General features: G+C 40.1%; 1 protein-coding gene across 3 annotated transcripts in view; it reads left to right on the forward strand.

The window, feature by feature from the left end:
• Positions 1 to 19,771, forward strand: part of LOC134539323 (talin-1) — a 202,146-nt gene that overhangs the window by 27,400 nt on the left and 154,975 nt on the right. The window contains exon 1 of one of the 3 annotated variants that reach the window (XM_063381247.1): positions 2,630 to 2,726. The exons of 1 other annotated variant lie outside the window; for it this stretch is intronic. The gene's annotated coding sequence lies outside the window, so the exon portion shown is untranslated. Of the gene's footprint in view, positions 1 to 2,629; positions 2,745 to 19,771 lie in introns of those variants that run through there. One more of the 3 variants, XM_063381244.1, reaches the window with a different exon arrangement.

A 19,771-nucleotide genomic window follows, 5' to 3' on the forward strand; every position in this document is an offset into this window, starting at 1 on the left:
TGCAGTTGTTTTCATGTGAATGTGTAAATTTACAAATATCTGTAAAGAGTCCTTCAGATAACCCGTGGGCCAGTAGTGGAAACAGCGCCGAGGTATGAGTATGTGAAGTTTAGCCCATAGCAATGCGAATTTTTGCCAACTTATTCGTGTACAGTGTTGTGGAGTCGGCCCTGGTACCAGAAGATAACGCGGATTCTGCTGGTCTCTAGACGTTGGTATAACCTAATCTGTTCGTCGGTGCGATGCTAGTCTGCTATAGGGGAGAATAGTCTCTTCCAGTTACGTACGGTCACGCGCGGGAGCTACCGCCCCCTTCGCCCGTGGTCATTGAGACGATGGTGTGTAGAGGGGAGGGTGAAAAGGGGCACGGCAAATTGGATTTGTGGGGATGGGCGTGGCCATTTCGTCACTTCCACAGGCGCACCGGGAAAGAAAGGCCTTGCTGGCAAGGGAGAGATCTGTGGTCTGTCTCTCGCGTGCGACGCGGACTCTGTATATACGGCTGTAAGTCTGAATTAGACCAACAAACGGCTGTAGGTTCATCAAGGAAAGAAGAAGAGTCGAAAACATCCACACCACTTATGGTTTTAAAGTGCTTTTCCAAACAGCTGAACAGCTGAACGTTAGAGAAAGTATTTAAGATGTAACAAAGTTCTCAAACAACCATACAATTTGTCGCTGGGGTAAAATGATTTAATCGAATTCTTTGGTGGTAAAAAAAAAGGGGGTTATCCACTTATGACTCCATCGGTTGTCCGAACTTGGACTTAAGGATTGTCCACTTCTGGGTTATGTATTTATTGTCTGCCCCTAGCCTCATCAGTTATCCACATAGGCGTGCGCACGGTAGGTGCCACAGGTGCCTTGGCACCACCATTAGGGTTAACGTTATTTTGTTATTTACAAGTAGAAATAATACATCCTTACAAAAAACCGTATAATTTCCAAAAAAAAAAAAAATATATGTTTTCCAATCGTGTCGAGTTACAGATACGTGCTCATAACACTATCAGTATATCAATTATCAATCAAACCAACTATACACACGGAAACAAGCCAGATGCAATTACTTGTGTTGTACACGCGGGCCGCGGCTACGAAACTTCTGAAAAGTAAATACTTCTCCTAGTTCTCCTCGAATTACATAGAATGCGCGCTCGGTGTCCTCTGTTCACTCCACTCGGCAGGCGCACGGAATAATAGCCGCCGTCCGCCAGGGTTTATTTTAAAAAAAAGAGAGTTTAGTTATTTAAAAGGATAGGCTTACTCGATGACTTATATGCAGTCGCCGACAAAACATGTTTGTTGTATTCCAAAAGTTAAAACTTTTGCCCACTCTTATTTGTGTATTTTTATTATTTTAATATTTTACATATTTGAGGTATGTTACTAAAACTCCCTTGAATTGTTGAGAATGTTTTATCTAGTATTTATATGGCGTCTTCAAAACATGTAAGTACAGTTTTTCAAAGACACCAGCATGAATTCCGTGCAAACAATTTGTGCAATTTACTTTATGGCTCAACAAAGCTTAAAACTGTCAATAGTTTAGTAGTTTTCCTGGCGATTATAACATTCAAAGCCATAATTTGTCATACAAAATGTTAAAATTTTTACATCTGTGTATTTAATGTTTTTGTTCGGAAATACCTTAAATAGAACCATTTTGCGCTTTCAAATCCAAATTTTTCCGGGGGAGGACCCCCGGACCCCCCCCCCCCCCTTTTAGGCTCGGGTCCGTGAATGATAGGGCTGTTATGTAATATGGCACCACCACTACTGAAGTCCTGCGCACGCCTATGGTTATCCACTTATGTTTCACGATATGCCCAATCCTGGCTCATGGGTGTTCATGGATTATGAATGGTTGACTTCTGGGTCATGGGTTGTTCTGTCATGGATTATGAATTGTCTGCCTCTGGATCATGGGTTGTTCACTCATGGAATATCTGGTTCATAGGTTGTCAACTTATGGTTCATGAATTGTCTACCTCTAGTTCGTGGGTTGTCAACTTGTGGATTATGAATTTATACTTCTGGTTCATGACTTTTTCACTCATGGATTATAATTTCTCTGACTCATAGGTTGAACACTCATGAATATTATGAATTGTCTGCTTCTGGCTCATGGGTATTCACTCGCGGTACACGCGTTGTCCACTCCTGGCTCTATGAGTGATCATGGATTGTGAATGGTATACCTGTGGCTCATGGGTTGTTCGCTCATGGGTCGTGAATGGTTTACTTCTGGGTCATGGGTTGTTCTGTCATGGATTATGAATTGTCTGCCTCTGGATCATGGGATTTAACATTTGGATTATGAATTTTCTGCCCCTGGCTCGTGGCCTAGACGTAATGGATAATACGAATGGGTGAACGAGTTATGGCTCTTGAGATGTGCCGGTAATCAGAACTGAAAGAGCGAATCATCACACGCAACTGGTCAGTGCGCGGCTGTCGGCGCGGGGCTTGTATCGCGAGGAACAACCTCCTCCAATGCGGGGTGTATAAATAGCCCCACCGCCGGAGATGACGTGCTGTGCGGCGGGTAGGAGGAGGAGGGGGGAGCGCGAGAGAGGCCGTCTCGTTGTTCCTTCCCCGTTCGGCGCGCGCCTTATCGCCCCGCGGCACGCCCCTGTCGACGTGCGCGGCGATGTCGACAGTCGACGACTCCTCCTCGCCGCCCAGTGCAGCCAACCCGCGCGCCTGGACCGCCGCCGCGAAGTGTGTGTAGCGTTCGTCAAGTGCGTGGCCCTGCTTTCATACCAGCTGCGACTCGCCGCGAGGAGAATCCTACAACTCACGTGGTTTCGGTTCCCTGCAAGAATTTCCGAAGATTTCCGAAGTTTTTGCGTTTTGGTACTAACGCCACTTCAGCCGCTAAATCAGAAGTTCCCAACGAAAACAAGCATGTTGTGATTGACCTAACCTTCAATTTTTGAGAGAAATCCGAAGTTGCACGAACGTGGTAGGGAACCGAAACCACGTGAGTTGTAGGCTTCCCCTTGCCGCCTTGCCGTAACAACTGCATCGGCGAGTTTGCTTTTGTGCGCGTCCTCTCGGGCGCTGTTATTTTCCCCTGCCGGGTCGTCCAGTCGGAAGACGTTAAGGTCGCATCTCCCGCGCGCCTCTGGCTGTGTCGGATACGTCACGAACCTGCCCGAGGCCGAGTGTCTTCGGCGGTCTCGTGTGCGCATGCGGCTGTGGTTTCTCAGTACCCTGCCATCACACTGTCGAATTTTCACTTTTCCAAAACACCTTCCAGTGTGTCGTGCCAAGTTTGAAGTTGGAAGGGCTACGACGTCACCGAAAACGTCTATTAGCGCAGCCGTGTTTATTTGACAAGTCGGAGGACTGTAGTTTCCATTAAAAAATACTTTGCATTTAGGACAGGTCCTGAAATTGTTGGATGTTGGGTGCAATCAGCCAATTAGTATCGCGTTATCGACAGCGAGAATGACATCCGTTTCCGTCACAACGATTCTTCAAATGGTCGATGAACAACAAGGGTGATTAAAGAGGTTATAAAAGTGAAATAACTGAGATAATGATAAAATGGATGTCGCGTGCGAAATAATTGTAGGTGTAAAAAGTAAATTATGTTTCCGTTTCCATAACTTAAAATCACTGAGCATTTATTGTTATTGTGTAACAAATATTATTGTGAGTGTTAAATTTATATCTATATGTTTAAAAAAATATATTAATGCACAAATATAATTTCAAAAATTCTATCCAGCACTGATGCGTTATTTAAATTCAAAATTATATTTGAATTGGAATATTTAAGATAGCACTGACCAAAAATAAAATTTGATAGTGTGTCATGATTTAAAACGTATTCCAGTTTATCTGTCCAAATTTATTTGACTAAGAAAATTGGTAGCCATTTTTCGTCCAATATTACCCCTCCAACTATAATGTCAAATATTTGACAGTGACAGGGACGTTTACTAGTGGATTACTCATTTTTTTTTAGAAGTTTGTCATTGGCTCCTAGTCCTTCAGAACGTGTCAAATAACTGAGAGTCAAGATTGTTTCGCGGATTCGTTTCGCTTCAGATTAGATCCAACTGTTGCGTGCACAATCAAGCTTCTTTTAGAGTGCTCGTTTTGCCATTACGGAGGTCGCTTCTTGCTACACCTGGGGCGGTATTCCAAAACATTCAGGTAAGGTAGCGAATAAGCACTACCTTGTTGGGATACAACTGTAACCTATCTCGCAGACTGTATTCCAGAACGCGTCCCAATCCAATTCCTGTTAGGAAACGAAAAAGCAACTGTTTTAATAAACTGTGCCCTGTACGAGGCTAGAAACTGATTTCAATGCATTCTAGCGGATGTTTGGCAACCATCGATGGATTTGGTACGCCAAAATCCTACAGATAGCAGCACTATCGTGCGAATTAATTGGCGTAATTTTAATTTTCTCAGGTAATTTTAAAGTTGTTGATTATTTGTTTTTATGACCATTTAACTATTCAAATATATTCCAGAATAGGTTTTACTATTATAAAGTTTTATTTGACACACTAGGTTATTTTAAAGTTGTTGATTATTTGTTTTTATGACCATTAAAGTAATCAAATATATTTCAGAATAGTTTTTGCTACTATAAAGTTTTATTTGACACACTAAAACACATTATACATCTCCCGATTATAATTAAAATGACTATATATGAGTTAATGGCGCCAGATGCGATTCAGCCATCTGGGAGAAATCAACGAAAAATTGAGCTCTGCGCATGCGCGTGATTTTGGCAACGAAACGGCAACAGATAGGACACCAAAAATCAGTGCCCTAAAAATAAGGTACTGGCCGTGTCCTATCGTGCACTTGGAATATGGTTAGGGTACAGGTATCGCATATTCAACACCTAAACCCTTATTTTTGTGTCTTGGAATACGGCCCCTAGTCTCCTACCTTGCTTATTACTGGTTCAGTGTCGTACAAGGAGTGCTAATAGCAATGTATCGCACACTAAAAATGAGGGGAAAGGGGGGAGGGTGTGCGGAAACCAGTTTTAAATTAACTTTTTGCCCCACCGCGTGGTTTGCGCTACCTGCAGGCGATGTTTTGATGTTACGAGTCACAGGAGGGACGCTCCTGTGAAACCTTTCTCCCTGGAGCCAACCTCTTGGCGATATTCAAATAAGTAAACTGTTTTGCTAACGGTTTTATTTTTCCGACTTGCCATGGGAATTCATGCCATAACAAGTTACGTTTGCTCCATGCTTACACAGTAGCAAAAAATCGTAGTTACAAAAATCCGGCGGATAATACGGCGGATAATACATCACTTGGTAATTATCCCTGCCAAATCCAGGAAGCTAACGTGTGATTATAATGCTGGGTATGGCTGGCAACAATCACAACAAATTACAATAAAGTTACTTGTTTGGATCGTATTTAACATGGTGTCATTTATCGGCATTGGGCGCAACTTCACAATTCCATTGACCATGGGTATGAGCGATTACAGAAATTCTGAATCAATACAAGCATTATTTTGGTAATACTACTGTTACTTTTCTTGTAATAGTACAGAAAACACAGGTTTACAATTTTTTTTTGTAATTTACAAACATTTGTATTTTTACAAAAATACTTAACTTTCAATGACAATTTGTTTTTTCTGTGCAGTCATTGAAGTAACACAGTTACGTACGAGCTCCAAGTCGGCTGCGCTATGAAATGAATCCATGCATTACTTGTACCTTTACAAATAACTCAAAAGATCCAAAGATTGAGGCAATTTTTAATGTTAGTAAATTTCACCTCTGGCCTGTGATGTCACCAAGTAACCGCATATGTTTATATGTAATTACTCATACTTAAAAAAATATTTATCTTAAAAGTGTTGATAGATAACGATTTGATGGTGCAAACACAGATGTACCAAAATCTCAACAATATCTTAATTCTTGGTTAAATACATCAGTTTGCAGTTTAGTATGTTTGCCAGATAACAACGCGAATTCCGTAGGCTTTTACTCTTAAGAAGTGCCTAATCTGTAGTCGAGTTCTTGAATCGTGCGTGATGCTGAGGTAGAAAGAAAGGCGTTCGCCTTGGTTGCCACCGCCTTCGTCTCGCTATGAAACCTTTTGTCTTGCGAAGGGGGGGGGGGGAGGGGGAAGGGAGGCGGCGCTTGTTTCTCTTCGCCTTGACACCAGAAGTGGGAAGCTGTTTTCACGACTGCTTTTTCAAGACACCTCTTCCTTTCGCATTCCCACGCATTGCCCTGGCGCGTTTTTTGCGGGGGTGGGGCAGGCAGGTACACAAGCACCTACTAGAACGTGGTGCACACGGACACATGGTTGGAAGAAAATTTACGTAATATCACGGGTTGGGGGGGAAGGGGGTGGATAAATAATCGAGATTCCTTCGTAAAAATTACGGACACTTATATTCAAGATTTTGTACTAAAACGTCTGTGTTATAAATAAAGAGAGAGAAAAAATGGACTACGAATGTGTTGGGTGAAGTAATTTTTTCGCTCTGTTTTAGGACAAGCTCTTTTTAGGACGAGCGACCGTAGCGTAATCCTTGGGTTAGCTTAGTTCATAGGCTGTAACAGTCTGTAGTTGCTTTTCCTAAAATAGATTTTCAACAACTTCATTTCCGAATTCATTCGGTTTGTTTTTTTAAGTCGTTTAGCTGCTGTAATTTTAGGACAAAACAATTTTTTTTTTTTAGGACGAACCATGGTAATGCGCTTTCAGAAACAAACGACGTGCACTCTGTGATTGCACTTTTCAATAATTTGACACACCCATCGCGAATTTAAAGCTAACGGGAAACCACTAATACGATTGGAAACACGAAAGTGTCTTCCAGAAGAATAGGTAAGCCATTTCTCGACCTAATGCTCGATTGTGGACTCTGTCAGTAATCACAGTAAATACACGGACTTTTCAACGAAGACAACCCCTGAGATAAAAAAAAAAAGAAGTCTGCGTAGTTCCAGAAAATTGTATCAAGTGTAGAAACTACTCCAGATTGAAACTTTCCGATTGTGTGTTCCGTCCGTGGTAAACAGGGCGAGAGTTTACGTGTGAGGAATGGAAATTTGTTTACCCTTCTGCATAAAAAAGCTAGTGAAGGTTTTGTCATTGCACCAAGAAATTTGTTTTGAGATTATGTTATACGTGAATAAACCGAGAGAGTGCGAGAGAGAAGAGATAAAGGGAGAGAAAAGGGAGAGAAAGGTGGAGAAAAGTGTGAGAAAGAGAGAAAGAGGAAGAAAAGAGAAAGAGGAAGAAAAGAGAAAGAGAACGAAAACAGTGAGAAAAAGAGAAAGAGTAAAGAGTAAATGAGAGTGAAAAAAGAGAGAAAAAAGTAAATGAAAGAGCAAATGAGTAAAAGAGTTTGAGAGATAGCGAGCCAGTTATTTTACTAAGATCACTCAATGATTTATAAACAGTGTTCATCGTAGTTGTAAAGGTGAACAATTTTCAATAGTGTAGCTTTCTGGTAAAACATACCGTTTTGTGATTGGGTTCCTCACTCTTTTCGCTTACCTACCGACTTTGATGAATGATTATTAGGGTGTTGTCTCTTCTTCATGGAGGTCATTAAAGACGTTCTGAAAAGTCAGGGAAAGTCACACTAATGAAATAATATGGTTTTTATTTTTGAAGACGAGTCGGAACAGCTTTGTCCTCTCGTCTGGCCTAGTTTCCAGCGTTCATTGGGCAACACCCAAATTGGTTGCGACGAGTGACGTGTTTGTTGACCTTTGAGATAGGTCTGTGTTTACCGGTGTGTTTAGTACGCGAGAAACATTCTCACCCGCGACACTGCGACACTGCGACCAATCACGGGTCAGAAGGAGTCCTGAAACGAACGCCCTGGCGTGTAGGGGGTTTCTGACGAGGTGGATGTTCGCTCGGGAACCGGGAACTCACCCGGGTTTGAGACTTGACGGATGCCTGCAGCCGGGGGAGAAGCGCTTATCTGTCCCCCCCCCCCCCCAGCCGGCTGCTGGCGTTATCGCGGCCGTGTCTCCACTTCCGGCGACGGGTTGATACCGGGGGTCCCCCCTGCGGCACCTTGGCTCTTCCGGCGCTCCGCCCCTCGCGTGTCCGTCCCTCGCCTGCCGTCGGAGCGGGGTCGCGGGTTCGAGTCGCGCGCGGCTTGCAGAGCTTCAGGTCATAATTTGATTTTTACGTTCCAAGCGGTTAAACGTTTCGACTTCATGAGTGGCTGAACTTTCCCTAAATGTGTATGTGTGGTTTGTATTTGTGTATGTATGTATATATATGTATGTATGTCATAGGCGTGCCCAGACATTTCCATTAGGGGGGGGGGGGGCTGCTAAATTTTCAAATCAGAAGCTGAATTTATAATGTTAAATAGCCTAAATACATTCACTCTTTTCGTGTTTATATTCTTGTGCAGTATCAACGAGATATGTTTACTAGTTAATATTTATATCCGTATAATTTTAACAATCTTGAAAATATGTTTTTTTTTTCATAATGTTTAAAGGGTACTTACACATTTTCCCCCCTCGAATTTTCCAATAGCTTGGTCCAGATCTACCTTGAAATGAACTTCTTTTTAGTGAATGCAAACACAGCAATTCAGACAACAGAACTTTAACAAACCTCATAATTATTATTATTTTTTTTGGCCATTTTAAGGGACCTCGTGTTTTAAATAAACTAAGGCGGCTGTATTTCCAGAGCGATAAAATGTTTAAAAATATTGTTAATTAGCACGCTGCAACACTGAAACACAGTTTGAGTGTCAGTGCCAGGAATATACGAATATTAACGAACGCATTAGAGAAAATGCCGATCTGAGTGATTACATTAGGGGGGGGGGGCATGGCCCACCTGGCCCCCCCTGTAGTCACGCCTATGATGTATGTATGTATGTATGTATGTTTGTTTGTATGTATATATATATATATAATTACCTGGAAAAGCTACAATCTTAACGTTTTTTTTGTGTAGTGCGGATAAGGAGAATGAAATTGAATACCAAACTGGATTTTTTTTAAAAATGTTTTAAAGTAAATTTTCTGGCTGCTATGTGATTTTTAATTTTACCTGGCGTTTTGAATTCATCAGAATTGTTATGATTTTTTTAATGGCTAAATTAAATTAAATATATTTTTTTCCTGAAGGAATTTTAAATCATTAAATCATACCACGCAGTTAGCCACCAGCGTTGCCTACACAAATTTTTTCATTATTTATTCCATTTGGTTCTCCTTATCCATACGGCACATAAATGTTAATTCAGTTTTACCAGCTTATTATGCAAAATGTATGCAAAATACACACACACACATATATAATTTTATACATTTTTATTTTGTTGAAGTTCAGCCTCAAAACGTCTACAAGTTTAAACGTGTTAAACATAAAAAAATGTGTAGGTAAGCTACATTTGAAATATGAAATAATTAACACGATTTTACTATATTTTAAATTTAGATAACCTATCTATAACATAATCAACCGTCCACGCTATTTTAAACTATTTAAAATGTTGCTAACCTAACATAACCTAAGCAACCGTTAAAACTTTAAAATACCGGTAAACTACTTGAAATATCGCGAAGCGTTTTCACAGAATTATTAGGAAAAAAAAAGTCAGGTACTAAGAACAACAATTTTGTGATTTTTTTCCCCTTCAGATGCGCAATTACCCACTACCCGGATACTCAATCCTCTATACAAAAAGCGGCTTGAGTATCCGTGTTCGTGTAGTGACTGTGGCTACCCCCGTGGTTCAGGCAACATTGCCTGCAGCGTGTTGCGAGTTGCTCGTTACCCCTTCGTTCGCACGGAAACCCGTTGCTAGGATCCGTGACAAAGGAAAAGACGTGATGCGGTATCGATCAGCACTGTAGCCCAGGCGGAATTCAGCACCTCGTTGGGATATCATACAGTTTACAGGGTAGGAAACGTAGGAAAAACGTCGAAAATCCGCGAGACAAGTGATGACAGCGCTCCTGGTGGCATGAGCTGTACTTGGCGTTGTAATCAGTATTGTTAGTCCGAGATTTTTAAAACTTTAATTGCTGTTTAATGCGTAAATGGGTTATAAACACTGCATTGGAAGTGTGTGTGGAATATTGGCTATAAATAATTTGCATTCTTTAAGGCTTCTACTACAATGTTTAGTGAAGCGTAGGCTTCCTAAATACCTGCTCACAATTCATATAAATGGCAATGGGTAGAAACATACGGACACAAATTTAAATTTAGCATGTATGCTTACGGTATGTGCAGGTCTAAATGAGAATGACCACGTCCGCTCTGGATAGCAAAACTTTTTTTTTTTTGCTGTAATGGTATGTTGTTAAAAATAGTTGTTTAACGATACTCACTTCATGATTGAAATTTTTACGATTTAACTAGCGAGTTCCTTTCAACCTGTTTTAAAAAAATTGTAGCATTAGCCTTTATATGGCTACGGTTTTTTCCCCTACCAAATTGCTAACAGGGGTGACTTCAAATTTAAGAACAGACGCCTACTCCATAGGTTATTACCCCTCCGTGGCAGGAGATAATATTTTTGCCTTCGCTGTTGCAAAATTGTTAGTGGCTAAACAGAATCTGAAATGCAACAAAAATTAATTTGTTTAAAATAACGAAATAAACATTTGAGTCGACGAGATCGTGTTTTCCAGCGGATGATCTCTGCGTTTGAATAAAATATTTGATTTAAACAATCCTACAAATAATACTGTGACAGTATTTATCTCGCTGGGACTAATTTTGTTTATACATGCTAATATCTTTGCATTATTTATCTTGTAATGCAGATTTTTTTTATGCGTGTTCATCACTTCAGTCCCTGAAAAAAAAAGCTTACACAAAAAAAAAACTGTTACGAATACCTCATTTGAAAATAATTATTATATAAACGTAAGCGAACATAATCTCTACAGTTAAATATTTATTTGAATCGTTCCTGAGCACGGCAGCTCGTTCTGTTGTATGACGTGAAAAAAATTATTGGCAAAAACTTTTTTTAGTGTTAAATTTTCGTTAAGATTTTGCAGTAGGACTATTGTGCGTCGCATTATGCTCGTTCTGTTAGGTTATTGATAAGAACATGGCACGTGTCGCGATATGCATATTATCAACACTAATAACATTAACGCGGCACTGGTTCATCCCTAAACTTTAATTTGTTTTGATCGGCATTCTAATTGGCTTTGACATGTTTGTGACTAATTTAGATGGTACTCGAACCCAGAACCCTTTCTCACCGAAAGCCGGCGTTCATCCGATTGCGTTCCTGATTTGTTGTAGCTTCTGTTACCATTATTCATGCACACCAGGTACCCACGTTAGTATTAGGAGTTATAACAACATGTTATCTCGCAGTTTGAAGCTCTTTAAGCCACGCTAACAAATGCACAAATCAGGCATGTTTTGTAGATCGAACGTCCGACTTGTAATTTTTACGTCTCGCTACCTATAATTCTGTTTTATCTTTCCCCTCCACGGCTTGGCTGTGCGTTCACATTAATTAAATATAGTAACATTAAAAATATCTAAACCTAAAAAAATAAATAAATTTATTATGGTGGGTGAAGTCGTGTATTTATTTATGTTAGTGAGACACTGAACTGGCGTGCATAGGGCACCTATGAGATTTGAGAGAGAACCATTACATTATACGGCGGAGAAATGAAGATGAAGGTGTAATGCAAGTCCCTTGAGTGCCTTCAAGAATCTTCTGGACTGGGTGTTTCATGTCTAAAGATTATCCTGGAAATATTCGTTCAAACCATTTTCACTTTTCTTAAAAATATGGTTGCGAAACCCTACACGGAAATATAACTACTGATCCGAATTCACCGTATTCTTAAATGCTTTTCGTAAATAGAGATCACTCGAATATATTGAGTTTTCAAATCGCGTGGTGGTTTTTTTTTTCTTCTTCCCGAATGTGTGTGTGTGTGTGTGTATGTGTGTGTGAGCTCAGGCAGGCACTAGTATAAATTTTTTAAACTATATCTGCGAATGCTTCGGACGAAAACTCCTCCCGGCCAGTTTCGCTTTCGGATGCAGTCGGAATTATGTCGCCGTGGTTCAGGGGTGTTCTCTGGCCAAAGGGGGCTCGCGGTGCTGGAAGGCCAGTAGAGCCGGCTCTCTCTCCCTTTTGTTTGCGGCGCGTCCTCTCTCTCTCTCTCTCTCTCTCTCTTCTCTCTCTCCTCCTCCTCTCTTCCCCTTGTCTACCCTTAAGTCACAAACCCCAGCATCCCGCGCAGCCCCTCTCGCGCGCGGCGCGGCGGCGACAATAGCGCTGTATCGATTGCCTCGCCCGCTGACCCGGTTCGGCCCTGTAGCCCCCCCCCCCCTCCGCCCTCTTCCTCCAGGGCTCCCGGCAATGCCCTCTCTTCGCACCTGGAAGGCGATCGCAATCGATTGTGATTCCAACAATCGATTATCGAATCGGTTCTCGTTAAACGTGAAAGCTTTTTCAATCCGTGTCCGGCTTATCGAACGTCAATGTATTTTTTTTAACAGGAGTACCAAAGAAGAAAAAAAAATATACGCGTGATCGAGTAGGCATTTCTGTATTCGCCGGTGACGTGTAACATCTAATGTCGCAAATGCACTTATGATACAAAACTCGAACGCGAAATTTAACGTAGGATTCTTAAAAATAATGCAGAGCGTGAAGAATATTCGATAATTGTATTTTCAACTACATTTCTTGACGCGAAACACACGTAGTTTTCGCACTAGCCGCTAGATTTCGCTGCACAAGTAATGAAGAAACATTTCCGAATTACACTACAAAAATTGTAAAAAATAAACTAATACCGGATTTGTAAAATTACAAAAAAATTACAGTGTAGGCAACATTTATTAATACGGCTTACTATCCGTCACCGTATTAGGATTCGATTTGGACACGGTAGGGGTATGAACCGCGAGGTTTAGACTATATTGTTTTAAGAAAACCTAATTTTTATTGATTTAATAAATTATGTACTAAAAACAAAGAGTTTCAAGATGAAGACTACATACGAATGGTTAATCTAAAATTGTATACAACATGATTCCATGCTTTCAGTAGACTTCATGCTAGGACTGACACAAAAGTTGGCCTTGAAATTTGGAAATACCGTTTAATAAGGACTTGATATTAGTAGATAGAAAAAAGCTTTTTATAAACAATCAAATGTGTTTATATTATGAATTTTTTAACATCAGGTGCAAAAACACGAACAAATAGTTGCCAAAAATTTGAGGACACTATTCCGCTTTAAGGGGGCCCGCATGACTGGTCGCACGAGCTGTAAAAGCGCGGGGGCGCTAGGGCGACATTGGCTTGCGCATCGCATGTCTCCTCGCCTCTACGCGCCAGGCACCGAGCTGGCCTGCGTTGCTAACGTGCCTCTATGTGACTTCAACGGGTGACGGCGTAACTTTATTCTGGGAATTTAAAGGCTCTATACATACCCCCTATATAACTTACAGTACTATTTCCAGTAAATTTTCATACCTAAAAACGTCCGTGTAAACACTAGTTTTATCTTTTCTCACTGTCCAAAAATACACGTTAAAGACGAAAAGATGAAATGAAATTTTTTTTTGTAAATGACGCGTTGATACCCGGAGCTCTACGCTTTGTTTAGCGGCCAGGCGGCCACCTTAATCGCTACCTTACCTTAACATCTTGGAATAACGCCCTTAAATGTATGATAACGGATTCTGGTTGGACGGGACGTTTATGTCTCCAAGCCGGGGATGTCTTGCCACACCACGTTCGAAATGTTTTCCGGATGACGGGATATATCCGGCTCCTTGTCATGCCCTTGGTGTCGGCACGTGTTGCGCCCCGCCTTTATTTTCTCTTCGTGTTAATGAACAGGACGTAAAGAGAAGGCCTCCAACCCACAACCCTTCCCGCGTGTTATTTCTGCCCTGATGTGTTCCGTCCCGAAATACGGGGGAGGAGGGAAAGACGAATGGCTTGGTTTGTTTGAACTGAACTCTCGTTTTAAATCGTGTGTGTGTGCCGGGGCGTGTTGCGTGTGTCGTGTATAGTGCGGGTTAAAAGTCCCACGAGCTCGGTTCCAATAGTTCGATGGAAACGCCTTGCTTTGAACGGACCGGCGGAGCCAAATAGTAGGCGAACCCTACGGGACCAAAATGGTTCCCGTAACGGTTACACGTCACCACTGACTGAGAGTTACCTTATACGTTTTCTGAGATTGTTTTAATAATTGTGCTAAAACCTACTTAAACATTGGCTATAAGGTACAGTTTCAAATTCAAACTACCTGTATAAGGCTTTGGTGACATAACGCTCCCATTGCATAGTATTTTTTTTTAAAAATAATGTCTAATTTTATCATTTAATTCAATATAGTTTTTGTAATTTAGTTTATGCCTCAGGGATTAAATTTAAGAAAGGTAAATTGGTTATGAAATATATTTTATGAACTTAGTGCATTAAAATCTAAATACAATCCCTCTATGACGGTTACAATGTCTAAAAATAAAGTATTCTAAATGCTGTGAAACTAAAAAAAATATTTTTTCTTCAAATATAATTTCTTTAAGAAATTATTCCTTAAGTGTGAATATTTTGTTCGTTCGGTGATTGACCGACTTCACACATTTCTTGGCCACAGTAAAGGAATCCATTATAACAATAGGAAACAACAATTATTGATAGTTTTGTACAATAAAATATACAGCTGATAGTGATAAAATATGTTGTTTATGATCCTACTGATTAAAGACTATAAGTGATTGCGATATTCGTGTGGTGTCGTGTCTTTTTGAGCAGGAATTAAAAATCGTGTAGAACCTGAGATATTTGAAACGTAAGGTTCCCTTGTGTTATGTACTTATTAGTTTTTTTATGTTCAGCCTACCCGGACACACATACGGTGTGCAGAGTATCAGAAAAAAAAAACCCTTGCGATTTAAAAATAGCTCAGATATCCTAGCGGGGGGTGTGTACGCCAAAAAAATTAATAATACGCTGAGGACGGATGAGTGGTTTCTGTTCCCTGGGTATTTCGTTTTTAAATTGTATTTTTAGAAGACAAAATGGCTAAAAGGAAAGTTATTAGAATTAATTTTTAGGCATTGAAAACCCATGTGCAAATTCTTGAAAGCACTCGAGGGACTTGTTTACACCTCTGTATTTATGATATTATGATTACCGCGGAAATCTAATAGTTTCCGTATGCACGACTAGAAGACTGCGCGCTAGTCTACAGCCTTACCCTTAGAGGCGATACCGCGCTAGAAGCAACCAACGAGCGTCGCCCTTACTATCCCGCCTCACTAACACGAATACACCCCTGACCAGGCGGGCCTCTTAAAACTATTTTGAATCATCGCGTGCAGTCCGACCGATGACTAGCTGAACGTTCTGGTCGGTGAGTCAACACTTTTGTATCGACGGGATTCAAAATTTAGACAGTGAGACTTTTTTAAAATAATTTTTTGTCGTAGTCCCTTTCATTTTTATTTATTTTGCATTCTTCAATTTTTTTTTTCATGACAAACAGTGCAAAACTACACAGTCCCAAATATTGCATTTAATCATATCGTGGGGTTACTCCCGTTGCCCCTCGCCAATTCACTTCGTCGTGGCAACTTTTTTCCCTCCCCCGTTTCAAACTATTCACACTTCTCTAATTACCTCAACATAAATGGGATTTTACCCGAATTTGTTCATTCATTCTACCATTCATTATTTGCAACAAGAGCGTGACCCCATACCACGCACGGCCACTGAGGAACTCCATCCAGACACGAGTCACCCACGTCTGCGCCCCGCTAACGCTAGTTTATTCGCGAGCCGTCCACGTGACGACCGAGAGCCTTGTCTGGCCGCAATCCAAGTCGCCTATTGGTTATACAATTATTCACGAAGCAGTTGGCAAGGTTTCATTACAGATGGTCCTGAATGCTAGGAGCTGAAACACTCGGGTTGAGCTTTTGTTTCCACACTAATCGTCGTGTTGTCATAAAGTACGAGCGTCCCCGTTTGAAAAGTTAAAAATAATCGAAATTGAAAATTAGTTCAAAGCTTTTTCCAAGTGAAACTTTTTTTTTTAACAGTTGGTAGGGAAAGTCGATGTGATGACTCATCAGTGCGTTACGAACTGTGAAACGCTGAGGATAAACATTATGCGCCTCCTCCTTAATCTAGTTCAAGCGTCGGTGAATCGATGCTGATGTAGTGCCGCATTTTTCGTTACGTTGGAATATATGAAGAGTTTTCTCTTTAATAATTTCAATTAAAATTGTGCAAATTTATATAGACTTATCCATTACTGGGCTATCTGGCCAGTCAGAGACCATGTTTCTTTTGCTTGAATGCAGAGCTTTGCTTTTGAAGGTTTCCAAAGAGGGGAGTATAATGGGGCATCCGGGCGCTGGTGCCGATTTCCGCCATCTTGGATTATTGACGTTAACGGCGGCCGTCTTATGATAACCTCGACCTTTGACGTCGACCTTCAAAATATTGTCCAACATTGTCAAAAAATGACTCATAAATTCCTCTGAGTCTTTTAGATTTGTAGACTTAATCCCTTTTTTTTTTGTTTTGTTTTGTTTGATAGGTGTTTTGGATGTTTCTCTACTGCTTCTCCAGTGTATTGCTTCCGCGAGCCTTGTTCACTGAAGTGCTGTTGGGAAACTGGCGGTTACCGCAGCGCCAACTAACCCGGCTAACAGTCGGGAGAAAGCATTCGGAAATATTGGACGGTGTTCTTGGCTCGCAAGTACACTGTATCAAATTACAGCAAATTTACGGACTTTTCCACGAATAAAAGTTTATTTCACCAGAAATAAACGAATAGTTCTTCGTAATTTCTGATAACTGGGTCTTCGCATTCCGACTTCTGAGTTCTTTTTTTTTTTTTGACCTGACAACGTCTAATAAATCGATGAACGCCTGCTGCACGCACGAAAAAGTATCCCGTTACGCACATTGTTCCTTTACGCTGTGTCCCGTTACGCACATTGTTCCGTTACGTTGTGTCACTTTACGCTCATTGTTACGTTACGCTGTGTTCCGTTACGCTGTCGGCGAGTGCAGTAATAATAGGTTATGTTACAATTGACTAAACAATTATGGTGATTCATATAATTGATGATATATTATATTTGATTACAGTTTATTTATATGAAAACTTGTTCATAATTATATTTAAACTTGATAGCTAAACGCCAGTTTTTAAAATTAATTACAAGTCATCTACACGTGAACTGTTTCGTCGACTGTTTATAAAGTGAAGTGAAAAGTTAGTGTGGTTTTCATTGCTTATTACAACAACAATTTGGGCAATAAAGGTTAATTATTCTTGCATTTTAAAAATCTGATTACTAGTATAATTTCAAGTATTTATTCATTTATTATTAAAATAAAAATGATTCAATTTTATTCATAAAAGTATGCAATCATTTCATCAATGTTTTGTTATGACGTTGTCACGTTAAACTATCGTCCGTAAACCGACTTTACAGACAACCAATTTTTTTTTTCGTTATAAGCATGGTAAACACATACGTTGAAAATATAATTGTGTTTTTTTTTTGTAGTAGTCTTAACAGTTTTGAATTTTTCGATTGCATACAAAGATTATTCTTGTGGATTCATTTTCGAAGTATTTAAGTAGGCTACTTGCTTAGCACAAATAATTCTGCGATGATAAAAGATAAATTTACGATGATCCCTGGATAGTTTTTTTTTTTTTTTTAACCAGCGCTCTTCGTATATTTCAAGGCGAAAATTGTTGACAGTGTACGGCCGGTCTGGCGCTTCGGGGCACGGCGAACCCGTAGAGCTCTTCGCTTCATTCACCGCTTTCCCCCCTCCACCCTCTCGGGGTTATATTTAAGCCATCCTCTTCTCCTCTCTCATGGCCGCCTTCCCGTGCCAAGTCCGGGGCTGATGTCACGGCCTGATCCGAGCTGCTCATTGTCCGCGAAGGGGTCACCGAAGGTCCAAGCTCCCGACCCTACGTGAAAAACACAGAACACTACAAAAAAAAAAAAACAACATAAAATGCGAGTTCTCTGATGGTTCCCTGATGTGTCAAGGGGCGTAGCCAGGGGGGGGGGGGGTTAGGGGTTCAAAACCCCCCCCCCCCTTAGCACCAAATCTTTAATTAATTTCTTATTCATCACTCAAACAAATTTCGTATTAAAATTAATAAAATTTTTACCATTACGATATTTAAATTTTAAGTACCGAAAACTGCTAAAATAGCACTATTTTACACCTTAAAATCCAAATTTTCCCGGGGGGGGGGGGGGGCATGCTTCTTAACACCCCCCATACACAAATCCTGGCTACGCCACTGGATGTGTCCATCTGCATGCATATGTAGGTATTCATTATATCAATCGGGGCAATTTCCTCCTCCCACGCACTGTTAGAAATCACTGTAAATTTAACGGACTTTTCCAACGAAGAATTCAAACTCAAATAAACGAAAGAGTTCTTCGTAATTTAAAATAACCGAATCTTCGTAGAAACTAAGGTCGTATTTTCGACTCCCGAGTTTGGTGTTTCGTTATATAAAAAATAAGTAAACTCATACATGGACAAAAATAAGTGTGTTATTAATGTGGACGTAACCATTTTTTTTTTTTTTTTTTTTAATGTTTTGGTACTATACCAAGAATAGTAGTTTGAATTCATGTTCAACGTAAGTGATCTCAGTACCTGTAAATTTACGAAGAATGCCGTAGTAATTACGAAGATCCCTGGATAATTTGTAACCATCGTTCGTAAATTAAAGATACATTTTTTTTTAACAGTGTGTGGACGATGGTCACGTTTTTTTTCCTCTGGTCAAGGGACCTGAGACAGCTGTCTCGATGATTTATGGATCTCAGCACGACCCTTTTGCATGTCCTGGAACATCAGATGGCCTTCTTTACTGTCTTACAGAAACATAAGATGGCATATGTGTGGCACATATATGTCGCATGGTAGAAATAACTTCCTCCGACCGTCTCTTCTTCTTGGACCATCCTTCTTTTCCTGTACTGAACACCTGCCTGCAATATTTAACCCCGCGTGAATGAGCCTAGGTGTTTTCCCTGTGTCCCTGTACAGGTTTTACCCGGGCACAACTTAACTAGTTACAGTCTAGAACAGTGTTGCACAATGGTGCAAACCAAGTGGTTTTTATTAAAAAAACAAACAAATGTTTATAATAACGTATTTGAAATATAATATATATATTTTTAAATGGAAGGTCTAATTCCACTGTAATAACAATAAAAGTTTGCTAATTAATGCATATTGCGATTTACAGGAACTTAAAACTATGTACCTACCAAGATATTATTGAAATTATCTGAGTAAGTTGTGAATTTTACCCCGCTGAATAATCCTCTAAAATTAATTTAATTAGTGAATTGTATTCAAAAGTGTAAAAATATATAAATACACTAGCAAACCCGGCGAACTCCGTTTCGCCACCAAATGGCTTCGTTTTATGTAACATTTCGTTTGGTGATTAAAAGATGAAGAAAAATTTTTTTTTGTTTTATATTTGAAAAGGAAAATTTTTATTTCATTTCACAACAGTAATGAATTCATTTCGATTACAAAAATGAAGTGTTATTTAGTTGAACTTCTCTAAGTAAATGAAAGTGAATCCAAAGTAAATACTGAATCGAAGCGTTATACGTGTCCGCAAATTATCCGTTTCATTGAAGTGCTCTTTGGTAAACCACATTTTTTGTTTTTTGGTCTGACGTTAACACAAACAAAGCTGATGGTTTCCCAACTCGTGAACAC

The sequence above is a fragment of the Bacillus rossius genome, chromosome 15 (assembly GCF_032445375.1).
Source record: "Bacillus rossius redtenbacheri isolate Brsri chromosome 15, Brsri_v3, whole genome shotgun sequence".
Classification (NCBI taxonomy): Eukaryota; Metazoa; Arthropoda; class Insecta; order Phasmatodea; family Bacillidae; genus Bacillus; species Bacillus rossius.